The sequence below is a fragment of the Schistocerca nitens genome, chromosome 3 (genome assembly GCF_023898315.1).
Source record: "Schistocerca nitens isolate TAMUIC-IGC-003100 chromosome 3, iqSchNite1.1, whole genome shotgun sequence".
Taxonomy (NCBI): Eukaryota; Metazoa; Arthropoda; class Insecta; order Orthoptera; family Acrididae; genus Schistocerca; species Schistocerca nitens.
This window is the reverse complement of record NC_064616.1, coordinates 634,342,592-634,353,491: the sequence shown is the minus strand read 5'-3', so window position 1 is coordinate 634,353,491 and position 10,900 is coordinate 634,342,592.

Below are 10,900 nucleotides of genomic sequence, written 5' to 3'. Positions count from 1 at the left end.
AGAAGAAGCTCGGGTTTGGGAAGAAATCACCCGCGACCTTTCAAGGAACAATTCTCCTTAAAAACTCTGAAGAAGTCACAGAAAACTGAAACTTGAATGATCGAACAGGGATTTGAACCACCGTTTTCCCGAATATGAGTTCAGTGTTTATCAGTGCTCCACTTCACTTGGTGGATCAAAGGGGCTGCTCGGGGTTTCTCTGCTTCTCCCCAGGTTGTGATGCCACGGTCCATCCATAAAGTTTGCAGATCACGACAAATTTGATGTTCAGTATTACCATCACAGCTTAATACAATTTTTAAGTATTATAGTTCGAGTTTTAAGCTTCCAGCTGTTACGTGACAGTGTTTCCCGATCTATCCCACAACTGAAACTTCCTGGCAGATTAAAACTGTGTGCCGGAGCGAGAATCGAACTCGGGACCTTTGCCTTTAACGGGCAAGTGCTCTACCATCTGAGCTACCTAAGCACGACTCAGGCCCCATCCTCACAGCTTTACTTCTGCCAGTATTTCGTCTCCTACCTTCCAGACTTTACAGAAGCTCTCCTGCGAACCTTGCAGAACTAGCACTCCTGAAACAAAGGTTATTGCGGAGACATTGCTTAGCCACAGCCTGGGGGATATTTCCAGAATGAGATTTTCACTGTGCAGCTAGTTCTGCAAGGTTCGCAGGAGAGCTTCTGTAAAGTTTGGAAGGTAGGAGACGAGATACTGGCAGAAGTAAAGCTGTGAGGACGGGGCCTGAGTCGTGCTTGGGTAGCTCAGATGGTAGAGCACTTGCCCGCGAAAGGCAAAGGTCCCGAGTCCGAGTCTCGGTCCCGCACACAGTTTTAATCTTCCAGGAAGTTTCATATCAGCGCACACTCCGCTGCAAAGTGAAAATCTCATTCTGGTATCCCACAACTGATGTAAAGCCCGAAATAAATAGAGAAATCAAATCGGAATTGGCTGTAAGAGAGGGGCCCGCTGTGGTTTATAAACCAGAAGGGGGAACAGCCCAAGCAGAATTTGCGGGACGACGAGGGAGACGGGAAGTTTGCATTATTTATAAACAATATTTTACAAATTTTGCATCAAGTTGTATGTACTTTGAAAACCCGATGGTATAAATTTGTACCGTTTAGTGTCATTATGATTTTCATACAAGGTTTACTATGCAATCTGCATAGTGCAAACGTTGCACAGGAACTTCTTTATACGGGCGACACTCCTTGTCAGTGACGCAAATAAAATTTATCTGTTACATGCCCTAGTGGTGGAAATTGTAATACTTCTTTCTGAAAAGGTGCATATTTATATACAAGATGTTTCCTCTAAATTACTAGTTTATAATTCCAGTGAATTATTCTTTTCCTTTATATGTAGTTAGTGACTCCCCTGGTTCTCCTGGATAACGTTGCTGCAGCGTTATCCAATACACACCATGTCGACTAGTTTGCCAGTGCTGTTTTGGGATACAGCGTAATCAGTGCACACCCACTATGACCCATTGTATCTTCGTACATCACAAAGTTCCACAGTACATGCTCCAGAAAAGCAATACTGCCGAAAGCCCAACGATAATTTATCTGTCATTTGATTTTATACAATTACGTTTCTCCCTGATGTCAGGGAGAAAGACGTATGTGCTTCTGTCTGTGTTGGTTGTGTCCATTCATTTACGCACAGGTGAAAATTGTGATCTGACATTCCTTTTTTAGTATCGGCCTTAATCGAAGTATTATGTGTACTTATGTTTCACGGCCTTTCGATGGTCAATACAGGGCACAGCAGTATGGCTGCGTATGTTCCAGCACAGTTAGTTGACAATTTTGACGTCATGTATCATAGGGTAGCGCCCTATTCATGATGTCCTCACAAGCCACAACCCCGTTCCTTGCCAATGATGTCTTCATCACGTGACATGCTACGCCCTCTTCACCTGTGATATCATTCCCAAACCAAGAAGACACACCGGAATGGTGGCAACCATTAAAATGAAAGAGCCATTCACGCCCCAATTATGTACAGACCATTAAAACGAAACAGCCAGTTACAATGTATTCCCTGAGCCGCCATCTTGCTGTCTCTGAACAATCTGTATTTTTTGCCCCAGTGTTCAAAACTATTTATAAAAAAATTGCATAAAGGGTGTAACTTGCAGTATTTCAATGACTAAAACATGTACGTAATACTGTTCAAATTCCGCTGGCCAAGTGCTTCCATGAATGCATGATAACGATAGAATCACCCCACCAAGAACCAATTTAGGGGGAAATAAGGTAGCAGATCATGTTCAACATCAGAAAAATATAATCGATGATATGCCCTGGATAATACTGCTTTTTATTGCATTCGATCTAGGCTCACCCGAGGTAATGTACAAAAGAACTTCTGAGGAAGGCTGCAACAGTTACTGATAAGAACAACGGTGCTAAAGCTCTCTAATTAGGTCACAGATGATATTTCATTTCCTTTCCATAAGCAATTATACATGATACCAATGCTCCATAATACCAGATGTAAGACCACAACATCGCCAAAAAGCAAACACACTGATCAAGCACCACTTTCTTTAGGGAAGAAGAAGACATTTTAATGAAAACTTTACTGTGTGGTAACACTTAAACTATATATTTTCATAATACATAAGAAGATCTTAATAATACATGGAATACAAGATATAAACAAGGCCAAAGACAGTGGTTGGAAGACGTGTATACACATAGAGATGAATGGTCGATATTGCAAAAATACAACTTTGCAACACAAACATTCGGTCTTCGCTGTAGAATTAAGTTGTTTCTCAAAACATGTAAGATTTGAGCACAAAAAACACATGGCACTGTTGTCATAACCAATTTGTTCTGTAACATTTTCTAAAAAATAATGTCTTTGTACCAAAAAATTTGATCTTCGCACCAACATAAAACTGCTTCTCAAAATATGTAAGATGTCGAGCACAAAACATAAATCTTTACTGTCATAACTTAATTGTTAGATAAGATTTAAAAAATTACACATGTCTTGAATATTGACATTACTTATCAAATTTCCTGTTTAAGGTACACTTACAATGGTTACAGTCTGATTACTGTACCACACTTTTATAGGCACGATTGACCCTCCAGTTAAATATTTCCAAATCTAAATTCCCTGTGTTACTTATCAAAGTACTCACAAATGAAATAAATTATAGGTTAGTCGACATGAATATTTCGATCTTTGAACCAGGCACTAAATTTATCAAAATTCGTAAAAATTGTTCTTAACTTTACAATACAGACAGGATCGCTAATCCTGATCCAATGTACAGTTTACAGTCTACTTGTTGACAAGAATAGTATGATTTTTGTACCAAAGGAAACGATATTAGACATGAAATAAATTCGAGAAATGGTTCAAATGGCTCTGAGCACTATGGGACTCAACTTCTGAGGTCATCAGTCCCCTAGAACTTAGAACTACTTAAACCTAACTAACCTAAGGACATCACACACATCCATGCCCGAGGCAGGATTCGAACCTGCGACCGTAGCGGTCTCGCGGCTCCAGACTGTAGCGCCTAGAACCGCACGGCCACTCCGGCCGGCTAAATTCGAGAAAAACTAATCTTAATTTGGCCAAACTCGATATCAAAGTCAGGTAAACATTATAGTTAGCCTCAGGCTAGAGTATTAACTTGTAGTAGAGAACATTTGTCATCTTCTGTTGATAATGTTAACTTATTCTGTCACGGAGTGGAAAATACATGACAATTAGATCAAACAGCGAAGTGAACAACAATAATACACATTCATATTGGTAAGAACCGAGGGTTTCTGAGCTTTGAAGTATTCACTTACAAAATAGGTAAAAATTGTAGTGACTCCATGCTAATGTGGTGACCTCCATTACACCTGAGGTAATGATGGTCAGTTGACATATGGTTACTACCATTACCTTGAACACAATTTGGGCAACGATGGTTAGCTGACATTTGACTATAATGACTCTGAACACAATTTGAGCAACGATGGTCAGTTGAAATGGTGACTACCATTATGCTGAATGCATGGTTATATTCAGCACTTAAGAAAAATAATGTGTTGGCAGTGGATGTCAGCTACAGCATCTCATATAGTATTCTGACATCAGTAGCTGACACTGTGTGCTGTAACCTGACAGTGGGCGTCAGTTACTGGATGTTAAATAGTATCCCAAACATATAATAAAAATGTAACAAATTGTCCCATCAATCACCATTGTTACTCAAAACAAACCATTGTTACTCATACCATACAAAATTGTAACGAATTGCTCTACATGTCACTGACTAAGCAAGTTGAGACTTGGTCTGAAGAATTGTGAGTTGTTCCAAGAAGGAAAACAGATTAGAGTGCAAGTAGAGACTTAGTCAATCAAGCAGATACATACTGTCAAATGCAGAGATTACTACCTTATCCATTATGTCATAAGCCACATGCCCTTTACTATGATGTCATCATGAGATCACATAGGCCATTGACCTAGATCCCATGACATCACAATCCAAGATGTCAGAATCCATAATGTTACAATATCGTTATGTCAGTCATGAAAAGAAAACAGCTAATCATAGTGCAGTATCTTAAAGGCTATTGAAACGAACGCCAGCATGACATCATAGTATCATGTATTGATGACTTACTGACTTACGTATTGTTAGGCTTAAGGCTTTTTGAAGCTATCCAGGGCACTCCAAGACAGTAAATCAGACACTGAACAGAGTCGGGCTGCCATAGATGATACTGTTTCGGTTAAAAGAGGTAAAAAATACTGATAGAGACCTGTGAATTGCAGATACTCCTGGACAGCTATCCCAGGGTTGAAGATTCGGTTCACAGATATAACTGGTAACTTCTTACAGCGTCTAGATGCTGTCGTAAGGTGTCACAGTAGATGGTGGTTGCAAACAGGCATATCTCAGCACATGAACAGGCACACTACTAGTCCCTGAGAGAAGCAACGTCATTGAGTTCACACAGGTTAGAGTGGGCTGGGAATTCTTGTAAAACTATTGGAACAGCGGCTTTCACTCCTGAGAGAGAGTCTCCGCACATATAGTGGGGTAAAGTGACGTACAACGCTTTTGTTGCTATGCATATTAGGAAGGGAGATGATATGTAGCTTTCACCTGAACGCTGTTGCTACTAAACATGGAGTTTGCTAGTGCAAAGGCCAGGAATATTCCTACTTTCAGAGTAGGAGAAGGCAAAGGACCTGAATGTGATTAGTCAGAGGCACCATGGAGGCGCAGAGCCTCATGTCAGACTGGTCGATGACTGTAAAAAGCCGATGGATTGCCGGGCAGACTATAGATAGGGGGTTACCATACACCACAACAATTCTTTAAAAACTTCGGATTTTAGTATGTAAAAGAGTAGTTAGTTAGACCATTGGGATGCCAACTCTGTGTCACTCGGTGACAGCCTCGATTAAGCTTCATTTTAAGTCTGTTTTCTCAAATGTTTGTCCTTTACAATGTTGCTAGTGATTGTTACTTTTGGTTGCTCTCACCCAACCGACTCAGACACTGATTTCTGTTGTGCCAACAGTCAAACCCTTTGCTTTTTCTAATGCATAGAAATAGCCTTCAGTATAGTAGATTGTATGAATACAAATAAAGGGAATGTTATTCAGACTCTTGAGATTCCTGAGTCTCCAGCTACAAGTATCCTTATTGAGTCCCAAAATTCACACCTCTTGTAGGTACCCCATGGCATTCTTTGATGCTGACGATCAAGGTCAGTTACCTATGCATGATGTCATGATGAAGTCATAGTAAAGGGGATGTGGCTAGTGGCATCATGGATTAGGTACGGCCATGCAGATGCGATGTTATGAATCTGCTTGTTGGAACAAGTCTCAAATTGCACTGTAATCATTTTTACTTCTTGGAACAAGACTCAGCTTGTTGGAACATGTCTCAACTTGGTTAGTCAGTGATGTATGGGTGAATTTGTATCAATTTTGTGTATCAATGGTGATGTATAGGGTGAATTCTTATAATTTCTTGTATCAGTGGTCGTGTATGGGAATAACAATGGTGATGTATGGGGCAATTTGTTACAGTTTTGTTTGATGCTTGGGATACTATTTGAGATCCAGTAACTGACACTCAGTGTCAGGTTATGCCAAATACATTATGGTAGGATACACTCTTAGGGTCTAGTAGCAGACATCCACCACCAGTTTACAGCAGATACACAGTGTTAGCTTCTGGTGTTAGATTACTATTTGAGTCCACTGTCAACATGCAAATTTTCTTAATTGTTGAATAAAACCATGAATTCAGAGCAATTGGAATCACCACATGTCACCTGACCATTATTGCCTCTAGTGTAATTGTGATAACCCCACAAAATTACCATTATTACCCCCTTATTATAAACTGACATTATTGTCCCACCTAATAGTAGCTGGAATAATGGCAGTCACCCAGCAAACTGAAGATTATTGCCTGGTGATAATTGTGGTTACATTGTAAACTGAATATCATTATCCCGCATTGCAAACTGACCATTACTGCTCCAATAGTATCCATGAGTGATGGTGGTCACCCTGTGTGATGATTATCATTGCCATACAATCAATGATGGTAGTCCTGTAAACTGACTATCATTGTCCATCCCTGCAAACTATCTTTGCCCCACCCTGTAAAATGACTGACATTGCCCCACACTGTAAACTGACCATCATTGCCCCCACCGTACCATGAAAATGTATGTGGTAATTTGTGACAGTTTTGCTGTAAGATAATGATGTATGCAGTAATTTTTTACAGTGTTGCTGTAACATGGTGATGCACAGGGTAATCTGTTAAATTTTTGCTGCTACGCAGGGCAGTTTTTTACAATTTAGTTGTAGCTACGTGATGTATAGAGCAGTTTGTTACAATTTTACTATAACATGATGTGCATAAGACAAAATGTTACGATTTTGCTTTAACATGTCAGTGTGTGGGAAACCATAATTTCACCACATTGTAAACTGACCATCATTACTATACATTAACATGATGATGTATGGTGTAATTTGTTACTATTATGCTGTAAGATGGAAAAGTATGGGTCAGTCTGATACATTTTTACTGCAACATTGACCATACTGCTTTTAACGTTGATGTCACTTGTCGTCGTAGGGGGCACTTCATTAAACTTTTACTGTAACATGTTGTAATTTGTTACAATTTTGCTCTAACATTTTGATCTATGGGGCAGTTTGTTACAATTTTGCTTTAAAATGGTAATGTATAGGACACTTTGCTACAGTCTGCTATAATATTGTGATGAACGGTGCTACTTGTTATACTTTTGCTGTAACACGAAGGGCAATTTGTTACATTTTTACTGTAACATTGGACAGTTTGTGACAATTATGCTGCAACAATGTGAATTATGGGACAGTTTGTTACAATTTTGCTAAAATATGATGATGAATGGAGAATTTTTTTGCAATTTTGCTGTAACATTTAGTGTATTGGGCAATTTGTTACAACTTTGAGGTAACATCACGGTGTATTGGGCAATTTGTTACAATTTTGCTGTAACATAGGGCAGCTTGTTACAGTTTTGGCGTAACATGTCTGTGTATCAGGCAATTTGTTACATTTAAGCTGGAAAATGACGCTTAATGAGGTGAAGCGTTACGATGTGTGACAGCGAAAGTTTACAAAAGTTTTGTACTACTAGATAAACTTAATAAGTTAGCAAGAGGTCACTATGTTTGACTGACTTTAAAAGTGGGTAGTTGAAAGAATATCAAGCCTTGTATCTCACCAACACGAATGTGTTTTATTACTGTTCAGTATACCATTTCATTAAAGTGTCACGTAGCTTCCATTATCTAACAGTATAAGTTAATATTATGAGCAGAAGATGGCAAAAATTGTGTACTACAAGATAAAGCTAATAACCAAGCATGAGGATCACTATAATGTTTGGCTGACTTTGGCATCAGTTTTAGCCGAAGTAAGGCTAGTTTATGACAAATTTAAGTGTGGCAATGATATTATTTACTTTAGTACAAAAATCATTGTATTTTCGGCCATTGTGTGTTTGGTAATGTTGTAGAACAAATTGGTTTGCGTATAAATAACTTTCTGCTATCAGTCACGATTTTGTTTTATTTATGCTTTACACGACGTGTTTCGGGAAATGATTCGCATTTTCAAATATGTACATCTTTGTACTATGCCATTTTTTTGTAATATTCGCGATGTGTGAGGTTCTGCTTTGTTTTATTAACTTTACTGCAATATATAAAAAACGTGCAATTTTTTACATGTAGCTAGGTGCGAAATTTGGAAGAACTTGTATTACAGTTTTCTTATGGTCCATTTGTGCAGAGCCTCACATATGTTAAACATCACTCACAACTTTCAGTGAACAATTTTTTAGGTATATTGATGAGCGTAAAGCATTATACAAAGATCGAACCACATTAATCGAGAAACCTATAATTTATTGCATTAGTAGAAATAAGCGAGCCGTGTGTGTTTTAGTAAGTAATATAGACACTAGATGTAGAAGAATTTGGGAACGTCCACTGTGTCTGGCAAAATGTGGCATAGAAAACGAATATGGATCGTTTCCAGTGTACCTCAACCACTATGTTTGATAATTAATGCCAATATGCAAGCCATGTGTCTTTTTTTAATCTTATAGAATAATTAAGTTACGACAGTAGCGTCATGTGTATTTTGTGCTGAACCTTAGATATTTTTTGAAATAATTTTGCTTTCATGCAAAGAATGAAATGTTTTTGGTGCTGAGATTGTATTTTTGAGATACTGATGTTCATCTCAATGTACTGTACCTAGTTTCACGATTACCTTTACTCATTTTTACATCTCTTATTCCATGCATTATGGAGGTCCACTTATGTACTATGAAAGTATGTAGTTTGAATGTTGCAATGCAGTTAAGTTTTCATTAAATTGCCTCCTTCCTCCCTAAAGCCGTGCTTGGACAGGTCGTTTGTCTTTGGCTATTTTGTGTGTTTACATCTGGTATTTTGGAGCATTGCAATCAGGTCTTCGTTTAATTTAATAGTTGCTTATGGAAAAGAAATGAAATACTGTCTGTAACCTAATCGAGAGCTTTAGCAGTATATCCCGAACATTAAATGTTGTAGCCTTTCTCAAAAGTTCCTTTTGTACATTACCTCGGGTGGACCTAGATCCAATGTAATAAAAAGAAATACTAGCCAGTGTATATCATCGGTTATATTTTTGTAGTGTCGAACATGATCTATCATCTTCTTCGACCCTATACTGGTGCTTGGTGAGGTGGTGCATTACTGATAAAGTTTTAAAATATCAGTTCCTCATTGTTCGATATTAATACCATGAGTAAAGTAGGCCAAAGGAAGCCGATCATTGAACTGTCAATATTAAATACATCATCAAAATGCATTAGTTTTAGTACAATTTTTTGTGCTAAAGCGTCGGAAAATGTGAGACCAGTGTATGGAACACCGGTTTAACATAACTACGTGTAGGTATCAGATCAAAAATTAATTTTAAAAGCTGTATGAGCAACTCAAGAAGATAGATATTTACTTTTCTAGTGTAGAAAATGGTGCAGTATCTTCTCTCCCTCTGAAAACGTGCGTGTTTGGTTGGTTATTGTTCATACGCTCCATTTCTCCCAAAATAACGTGTTGACTATTTCTTCAGCATGCTACATGTGTTTTTTACAGTTACAGAACAATAATTCAGACATGGGATTAACGTTGTGGCACCTAATTTGAGTGTTCACAGATATGCTTCAGGCGTCAAGTGTATGTTAGATATCAACTGCGTTCTTCCAGTATCTGATAATAACGCAGAGAGCATACTTGCTTGTTTGCTTGCCTGCTTAGCATGTACTTTAGCCAACATGTGTCTTGCACAGTTATATGCTTGGTCAAGTTCGTTTTGGTACATCTCATATAGGTCTAAAAATTAGATGTCAACTGCCTGCCCAGGATGCTATTTTTTAGCCACATGTGTTTTGTTATAATTTAGATGTGGAAGTAGGATGGGAGCACTTAATCTGAGAGTTTACAGTTGTGTTTTAGTTGTGTGTGTGTGTGTGTGTGTGTGTGTGGGCGCGCGTGAATATCATTGTGACACTTGACTTAAAAATTCCAATTTTGTGTTACTGACGTATTTTTGCAGATACGGACATAACATTTTGACACTTATAAGCACCATGTCGTTTCATAGAACAATTTAGATGTGGAAATATTTAATTTGTGGTACTTTGTCCCTTACATCAAGTCTGCTCGAACAATGGGCGTTCAGAAATGCTGCTGAACCTGTAAGTTCAAGGCCTAAACAATTTTTTTTTTGCTGACAACAGAGTTTACTTATTTTAGTCACTGAAATAGTGCAAGTTACACTTTTTATGTAATTTTTTTGATAAATACTTTTGAACGTAAGGGCAAAAAATACAGATAGTTTGGGAACATTTGAACATGGACAAGATGGCGGCTCTGGGGCTACATAATGACTGGCTGTCTCATGTTAATGATCACCTCAATAACAATAAATGAGGTGTGGCTTGCTTGATTGTCAATGTCACCGAGAAGGCATGCTGTGTCACGTTATGATGACATCATAGACTAGTGGGACATGGTTTGTGATGGCATGCTTAAGGCGCTGACCTGCGTCACGTGACGTCACAAATATAAGCAAAGTGCACTGGAACATAAATATCAATGCTACTGCGAACGGATTCCATTGTTCTTTTGGTCTATGGGTTTATTTCTGTAACAACCAACAGTGCATCATCCGGTGTCGTATAGCAAACATTGATTAATCTCAGTAGCATATTCCGTTGTGCTCAGCAGTATGCTGAATCTGGGTTTTCAAATTGTAAATTATAGGCCAATATGCTCACACCGTACATAGTA